Source organism: Octopus bimaculoides, chromosome 22, assembly GCF_046866305.1.
Source record: "Octopus bimaculoides isolate indiv1 chromosome 22, ASM4686630v1, whole genome shotgun sequence".
NCBI classification, from domain to species: domain Eukaryota; kingdom Metazoa; phylum Mollusca; class Cephalopoda; order Octopoda; family Octopodidae; genus Octopus; species Octopus bimaculoides.
The window spans coordinates 31,046,166-31,056,165 of NC_142949.1; the positions used below are offsets into that span (position 1 = coordinate 31,046,166).

At 35.1% G+C, this 10,000-nt stretch overlaps 1 long non-coding RNA gene across 3 annotated transcripts in view; it reads right to left on the reverse strand.

The window, feature by feature from the left end:
* The window catches only part of LOC106873807 (uncharacterized), a 76,204-nt gene extending 68,486 nt beyond the window's left edge, over nucleotides 1–7,718 (reverse strand). For all 3 annotated transcript variants that reach the window (XR_016237859.1, XR_016237860.1, XR_016237858.1), the window contains exons 1-2: nucleotides 7,250–7,718; nucleotides 1,231–1,345 (exon numbers count right to left, since the gene is read on the reverse strand). This is a non-coding gene — a long non-coding RNA (uncharacterized LOC106873807). The remainder of the gene's footprint in view (nucleotides 1–1,230; nucleotides 1,346–7,249) is intronic.
* Between the last annotated feature and the right edge of the window lie 2,282 nt (nucleotides 7,719–10,000).

A 10,000-nucleotide genomic window follows, 5' to 3' on the forward strand; every position in this document is an offset into this window, starting at 1 on the left:
TTACGTGAGTTCTCTGAGTAAAACTCGGAGTAGCGTTGAGAAACCAAAGGCAACAACGAAGACAATAACAGGAATATTAATAATTAATGGTTGACATCATATGCAACTCTGATCAAGAGCAGAAGTAGTGAGGGAACATCGTAGCCATGTTTTGGGAAGAATTCTTTAGGATCTGAATTATTCACCTCTGGACACATGAGTGTTTCACTCAACATCCTTAAACAACCCTTATTTAGGGACTTGCTGAGCAGGATGGGCTTACTCGGCCTGAAAAAAATTCTAACTGGTTCCCTCCTGCAAGGTCATGCGCTGTTTATTTTGATGCGAGATCACCATGTCGGGCACATATGGTAGTGATGCATGTGCCTGGTGCACCCTTATAAGACGAGCAATCATGATGAGTATAGTGGACCTCGTATATTTTGCCCCAGTGTCACTTTAATGTCATGCACCGCTCTCATACTCAATAATAATAATAATAATAATAATAATATATAATAATAATAATAATAATAATAATAATAATAATAATAATATTTATATCTATATATATATATATATATATATATATATATATATAACATACAGAAACTTGCACTACTGGGCACTGCACACATCCTACGCAAAATACTTTCAATACAGTAACCATAAGAGCATCACAGAAAACCACAACACATACCCAAGGCACACAGAGCTGCGCTCGGTAGTGAAATGAAAGCACGTTATGAAATTAAAACTACCGAATAATAATAATATTAATAATAATAGTAAAAAAATTCAGACAAATGCATAACAAAAACACCAGGACTTACAAATATATATAACATACAGAAAATTGCACTACTGGGCTATTTGCTTCTATTTGCTCTAGTTACAGAAACCTCAAAATTCTTTCGCCGCCCTGATCAACACTATACTATCCACATGCGTATAATGCCTTAATATTTTACACCTCTTATCAACAATTCGGTACTGATATCTGTAAAATAAACTACTGATATGGCATTACTGTATATATAACGCAGTATTATTTCATAACATTAGTCAGTAATTCGTTATTGATATGTTTATAATATGCAACTTCCTTTGTTAAACGTCTCTTACGCCGTTAATGACATTTTGATGTTTATAATTATTATAACTTGATTGGTTGCAGGTAAGAGATTACTAGGATGGAGAGATAAAATTGTTTCATGCTGTCAGAATAATAAATTAAAAGGCAATACATACTTGGTTTGCATCCTTTGATGAACTTGTTCAATTTGTTGTTAATTATAACGCTTGGAGATTCCTTCGTCATATTATGGATTCTACTCTCGCAATTTCAATTTCAAAACTTCTCTTCCTGTTACAAATATTAAACTTTAAAATTTTATTTCACAGGTCTTGCTGTCATTTCCTTTCAGCATCAACTTTAATTCAACTTTAATTAAAGACTTGTGACGTAAAAGATCAATTGTCCAAGAACCGCTGATCTCCAACATCTTTAAATCAATCCTATAAAATTGAAATTCATCATCTTACATTGCATGTTCAATCAAAGTTTCGCTCCCCTTCCTTCTATTACACATTCTTTTGAACATTGTAAATTATTATAACCATCACAGAGGTCAAATTTAATAAATTCATATTCTCATCAGTTCTTCCACCATTCACAGCTTTTGTAATATTTCCTTTTTTTTGATTAAACAAATATTCTTCCTCATTTCCAAAACACATTCACTTCTCAGACTCGTTCACGTTTCTATGACAACATAAATGTGACCGTCTTTAAGTGAAGGTCATCGTGGCGAGAGTGTGATTCGTTTAATCCAAATGTTTGTTGCCAACACGTAAATGATATCTCACCTGACAAAAGGGTTGTTATGATTTAAACAAACAGGTATTGTTGCCATGGCAATATAGCTAAATGACGGCAAAGCAATTAAGTCATCTCGGGGTGTTGTACTCTGAGGGGGAAACAACAACAATATGAAAGCAAGCGAGAATCGGAAGAGAATCCGGTTTTTGTGATACGAATATTTTATGTGCATAAAATTCTGTTTAAAAAGCAAAATTAGTTATGAGAAAATAATAATTCCAATTTTTGCTAACACTCTGTCTGTACATACATAAAGATTCACACACACACACACACACACACACACACACACACACACACACACACACACACACACACACACAACACACACACACACAGCGAAGCATAGAAGCGTATGTGTGCGATTGCGTGTGCTTATGTGTATGTTTGTACCTGAAGTAGTGATTTCAAATTGGTTACATTGGTGTGAAATGTTATTTACCGAAAAGTGTTAAGCACAGTGTGAAATACTATTTATTTATTTAAAGGTGAATGTGACATTTGGCATACTATTGTAGAGATAGTCTAACATGTGCAATTTCAGCGAGTAAGCTACAGATTGTAAACGGCGATGACATGATGGACAAAAGCAACATACACAGATGAATGAAAAACTTAAAATAAGGAGAAAACAGTATTTAAGATAAACCAAGCAGTGGGAGTCCATTAACTGCATTCACTGACACGAATCGCCAGCGGGTGGACGATATGATTCGAGCGGAGAGATGATATACAACCTAGGAACTTGCTGCACAACTGAACGATGGTTACAATCACTGATAAATAAACTGGAATACTTGGTGTATCAGAAAACATGCGCAAAGTAGATACGATATTAGTAGACACTCGATTTGAAGAAGAGAGCTGTACAAGTCTGACTTGAAGAATTCAAAGCCAATGAAGACATTTTTTTGCATGATCTCGTGACAGAGGATAAAACGTGGGTATATTTTTTTATGAGAGGGAAACGAATATTCAGTCCATGAAATGTCCTTACACCTCTGCTCTTCGGTCTAAACGTCCAAGAGCCAACGATCGGCATAGTAAATCATGGTGACTATTTTCAGGGAAGACAACAAAGATGTCATTCTTTTTCCTTTTCTGTCTGTCTGTCTGTCTGTCTGTCTGTCTGTCTGTCTGTCTGTCTGTCTGTCTGTCCGTCTGTCCGTCTGTCTGTCTGTCAGTCTGTCTGCACGTAAGTCCTCGTGCTATTGGTAACATGTGACCCAGTACAACCTGTCAGATAGTCGGTGACCATACTGACCATTCACCCATGCTTGGTGAAGTTTTTGACGAGCTACTTGCAAGATGAAAAACGAAACATGTCAAAGGGTGGATGATATATTAACGACAGAAGCAATATCAGTACCCTTAACGTAGATCTCATGGAAATTCAGTCTGACAAAAAATGTGACGGGTCTTGTCCTCTGAATTACTGGTACTACTGATTTTCCCCAGCAGAGTGGAGGGAAGCAATGTGAAAAAAGCATCTCACTCGAGGACAAAACGTGCCGCTGGGTATCGAACTCACGACCTTACGATCGTAAATCTAGTCATTAAACCATGCGCCTGCCCCAAGTACCGAACTCTATAACTACCTTCAATATGTTTCCCGAAACTTAAATTATTTGATGAATTTATAGTTGTTTCAAAATGCAATTATGAACATATTAAAATTATAATCTCACAGATAAAATCCACACTCACACACACAGACATTGTATGAAGAACGGTATTTGTATGTCTACTTGCACTTGTGTGTGTATTTGTGGTTGCGTGTGTAATAGAATCTAGCCAGTTTCGTGTAGTTGTTAGAACTGTATCATTTCATTTAACATGAACAAAGAAATGGTGCTTGCGTGATACCTGTAATTGTGATTGTCTCAAACTTTTACCAATATTTGAAACTTTATAAGTTTTACAGGTTTTGGGGTGTGGAAGTTGAGAGATTGTTCTGTGTTGGCAGCATTGGCAGCATTCTACAAAATAGCATAATTTTAGATATAGTTATTGCCGTACGTAAAGGCGACGTTCTGGCAGAATCGTTAGCATGCCGGGCAAAATGTTGAGCGGTATTTCGTATAAACGTTTTGAGTTCAAATTTCACCGGAGTCTACTTTGCCTATTATCCTTTTGGGGTCGATAAAGTAAGTAACAGACGAGCGCCGGGGCCGATGTAATCGACTCATCCGCTCCCCAGGAATTTTCAGGGCTTGTGCACGAAGTACAAAGATTTATTAACACACATACGCATATACACAACCAAATAAGTATACACGCACACACATATATGTATATGTACATATGCGTGAATGCTAAGATACAAATGCACATACGCACATACGTATGTATATATAGACCTGTAAACATAATATAAAATTATATATTCGCACACACATATATATGTATGAAGATATATATATATATCAAGATATGCTTCTATATGTGTATATAAACGTATATTTATACCATACACAAACAAACATATATACATATACACAAACACAAACGCATATGTACATACCGACCTCTGTATATACTTAGATTCGTATACATATGCGTATCAGTACAGATTAATATTGCACATAAACTAAGATCAATCAACCAAACTTTAAGTTTAATCAACCAGACTTTATTATCTTTTTATTTATCTGCAACTCATCTTTAGAATTCTTTGAACATTCAATTTTTCCTTTACCATTTCATATTCGAAAATTGTTTCCATTGGGTTTAGTTTGGCCTTGTGTCAATTCTAGATTTTTGTTTTTGCAACAAACACTTGAACATATAACGTACTTTCTTAAATATGTCCCTTCACTTTCCTCATATCTTGAAATCTACACAATTAAGAACGAAGTGTGTGTGTGTGTGTGTGTGTGTGTGTGTGTGTGTGTGTGTGTGTGTGTGTGTGTGTGTGTGTGTGTGTGTGTTGTTTGTGTGTTTCTCAAACTTCCCATCGCTTGACAAGCGTTGTTGTTTTGTTTATGTTCCTCGTTAATTAGCACTTCGGTAAAAGTAACCGATAGAAAAAAAATACCAGACTTTAAAAAAATGATAAACAAAACAAAACGTAAAGCTGGGGTCGATTTGTTTGACGTAGAAAAATCCTCGTTCATGGCAATTCCCCAGCATGACCGCAATGCGATAACTGAAAGAAGCATAAAAAAAAAGGATACAAGATATCCAAAACAATTTCCTCTCAGTCAAGGAATTCCATATATTTCTGTAAACAATTTGAAATTCCAAAGATTTCTTTCTCTCTGTAATTCAATATTTATTTAATTTTTTAAAAAATATTTTGACTCACAAATAAATGGCATTTTATGTGTCAAGGCTCTTTACCTTATCTAGCGATAACATAATCGAAGAGGAGAGGGGAAAAAAAAAACAATCTTGCTTTTTCTACTAGACTTTGTTTATACCGCTGGCGTAATAATAATAATAATAATAATAATAATAATAATAATAATAATAATAATAATAATAATAATAATAATAATAATAATAATGACAACTTCAACAGTAATTATATTAACAATGAGAAATTTCACCCCACATTGTAACATTGACTTATATATATATATATATATATATATATATATATATATATATATATATATATATATATCTATATTTATATTTATACTTATATTTATATGTATATTTTAATCGTATTTGTTTCATTATTTTATATTATTTACGATGATTAGCTGGAATTTTCAATGTGAATGATTCCCCCAAGAAATATATACAAAAACATTTTAAGTCGTAACATTGAAGTTTACACCGGAGATATAAGCACGCACGCGTACGCACGCGTACGCACATATACACACACATACAAAACACAAACACACACACACACACAGTCTCGTACACACACACACACACACACATACGCATATACACACACTCTCTCTCTCTCTCTCTTACATGCTTACTCTTTCTCTCATCTCTTGCTTTCTCTCACCTACATTCCCTCACACTCACACCCTCTCTCTCACATACACACTCTATCTCATACGCACACTCATACCCACATACTTTCACTCACTCTTTCTCTCTCTCACACACACACTCACACACACGCACTCTCACACAATCGCACTCACACACACACCGTCTGCTGGAATATACAAGTTTATAATCGAATTCGTTTCCATTTATTTGCTGGTTTCTTTTTTCTTTCTATTCTCCGTTTGTTTATTTTTCATTTTCACTATTTTTATTGTTCGTGTGTTTTTTTTTTCATTGAACGATTATAGCTCTTGGTTCAGATATCTTCGAGATATTGAGATATTTCCACTATTCTTTATTCTCCCCCTTAAACCAAATCTCTATTATCTCTTCTACAATTCTGATAATATTATTAGTTCCCTTTGTGATAAGATTTGCACAATCAGAATTAGATTTCTGCAAAAGCAAATCGAAGATCTGGTTTCGATTCTCGATCAACGAAGCTTTTCACGTTTGAGAATTAATATTCGGAAAAATGTCGATCAATTCTAAATCGAAATATAAAGCTTACAACATGTTTGACGTCAGAGTGGTCATTTAGCAGAAGGCCAACAGGTTAGTTGTGGAGATATAGTGATTACTTCAAGTTAGTTGTGAGATATATAGGTTACTTCAAGTTAGCTGTGAGGGAGAATGTGCGAGCCCTGGAAGAGGTAGGGCTAGCAAGGCAACTTACTGTTAAGTGGACTGAAGTTGGGGTTTCTTTAACGCCGTCTAGGTCGCTCGGGTGAAGTTGTATAATATTGGTGTAAAATTTTGTAACAAGGCTAGCAATTTCGAGGAATGAGCCAAGTCTATTACATCATTTCTATTACGGGCAGCATATTTTCGCGAACTACATCTACCAACATTATAATGATTCTCTGAGTAACAATTGTTAAGCTAACACTTTACCTCCCCACTTTAATTTTCTCTGTCGTTTGTTCTCTGTAATTTTGATCTAATAATATAGAAATATCTATATATTTATACTTAAGTATTCATCGCCTGGAAATCTTCAGTCGATGCAGTCTTTCTGTTTACATGTATACATATGTATATATTTATTTAATACAAACCGAAGTTATATTTAATTTGTTTATCCACATCATCGCATTGCTTCTCTCTCACTCACTCTCCATAGATATATAGATGCAGAGAGAGAGAGAGAAATACGTGTGTGACAGCGTGTGCCTCGATACACACACACTCACATACACAGTCCCAGGTACATAGACTCGTGTAGCCAAGGGGTCTGTGTGCTCATGTTTGCAACAATAATGATATATGTAGTATATTGGACAACTCATCGGTATGGTTTATGAGAGAAATATCTCGAAAACATTCACAAACATTTTTATAGCAACAAAAATTTCATATTTAAATACTCACCGCGTTTATAGCTATATTCTGTTGACATATGCAATGAAATATATGTTCTGTATCAATTATTTCATATTCATAGTTTTTATTGTTATTTAACGTCACATTCTCTTTAGAGCGTCACAATTGTTTAAAATGCAATATTCTGCGGAAATGTATGGAGAGTGAGGAATACTTCTGGTTGGACCCACAGGTTTCCTGTACTGGAATTGCCTGGCTAAAAGTTCATACGGTTACAGTGACACTACCGTACACCTTGTAGCTATGTTATACGACCAACCAGCATGTTACATTGGGTGTTTAAGAACTTAAAGGTGCATAAAGTATCCCCACAAACACTGAAAACAAGGTGAAGATGACTCTCACTTCACTCTAGTCTTCAACTGCCTGGGTACGTCCCCTGACGCACACATTCCCTAGCCTCTAATCACCGTGAAAGGTTGAAAGAGACTGAAAAATTTTGAAACCAAAACTCCGAACAAACGTTTGCAGTATTATGACGTCATAGACACAATAGAGAAAATAAAAAAGTATTCGGACTAGATTTCACACACACTCACACAGATACACACACACACACACACACACACACACACACACACACACACACACACACACACACACACACACACACACACACACACACGCGCGCACACACACACTCATACATACGATGGGCTTTGAGTTTTTTTTACTAAATTCAATCACAAAGATTTGGTCGGCCTGAGACTATAGAGGTGCCATGCAGTGGGACTGACCCCATAACTATGTGGTTGGGAAGCAAGCTTGTTATATGTATATAAAAGTTAAATTCCAAACATACAAGGAGAAAATAATCAGAAATTACTCATTTTGCCCTAGTTATTAATTAAGCTCTACCCCATCCATATATGTGCGCAGACACGCAGGCAGAGTAAAAGAAAGAAAGAAAAAAAAGTGAGAGAAAGAGCAAGGGAGAGGGAGAGAGAGAGAGAGAGAGAGAGAGAGAGAGAGAGAGGGAGGACCAAAGATGTAGATCGATTGACAGGCAGAAACAATGAATGGTAAGAAGGAAGATATATCTATATATATATATATATATATATATATATATATATATATATATATATATATATATATATAGAGAGAGAGAGAGAGAGAGAGAGAAAGAGATAGATAGATAGATAGATAGATAGATAGATAGATAGATAGATAGATAAATAGATAGATAGACAGATAGACAGATAGATAGATAGATAGATAGATAGATAGATTGCCTGACCGTCGTATTCTTGCCAGTGTGTATGTTTACGTATGTATGCATGTATGTATGTATGTGTGTGGTGCATTTATCTGTATGTGTGAAGCTTACAACCCTTGTAATGACATCAATGAACAGCTCTTTCGAAATGTGTAATTCGTTGAAACGACGCTTATGGTGTGCAAAGAAAATTCAAACAGAGACTAACTAGACAAGCAAGTCGAATTGTCTGAATGTGATGGCTCATAGCGTTAGATTGTTACCTATATCACACAACAATTAATTCCCTCTGTGAATAGGCAATAGATTCCAGTACGGTGGTTGGTCTTCTATGAGATTTCCGTTGTGCGTCAGAGAGACTGTTTTCAGGTTAAAGACCGGCGAACGGAGGTCCACTGAGGCGTTTAGTGAAACAAAAGCCCTTCGTTAGAATTTGGAGCTCACGTGTTTCTGCACGCACACACGTACAAATACACACACACAAACAGACAGACAGATAGACATACACACACACGCACCACACACACATTCACACACACACACATACACACACACACACACACACAAACACACACACACACGCACATACACACAGATACAAACATACACATACAAACATACACCCACACACACATTGCACTATCTATTCATAAACTTATATATATATACATATATATACATACATATATATATATATATATATATATATATATATATATATATATATATAGGGAAAATAATATATATATATATATATATATATATATATATATATATATATATATATATATACATACATACATATATACATGCATACATACACACATTAAATATATACATGCATATATACATACATATATATGTATAAATATATGTATATACGTATATATAAATATATATATATATTTATACATATATATACACACGCACACACAAACTCTTCTATATATATTTATGTATATAAAAAGTATTAATACATACAAGCGCAGGCGTGGCTGTGTGATAAGAAGCTTGATTCCCAGCCACATGGTTCCCGGTTCAATCCCAATACGTGGCGCCTTGGGCATTTTTTTTCTACTATGCCACTTACTAGGACTGAACCTTGTGGCTAGGATGCAAACTTCTCACCACACAGTCACCGCTGCGCTTATATTTATTTGACATATTATCATAAATGTGTTCATTCCACACATCATATAGAGTAATCTCTGTTTTCTTCATGAAAACATTTTAAAATTAATCCACATGAAGTCTCCCTCTCTCCCTCTCTCTCTTTTCTTCACACATACACACACACACACACACACACACACACGCCACAAATTCCGTTACACATAGAGGACAAGCAAGTTACGCATGGAAAAGATCTAAGGAATACACTGAATATCAAGTATAACATCGCGATATTTCTAAATGCTGAAAGCCAGAGATTTAACATTTAAATATTGTACGAGTTGCAGCAATTTTTTTTAGAATATGACTTTTTTTCCGTTATACATGGCTCACATCTTTAGAGCCTT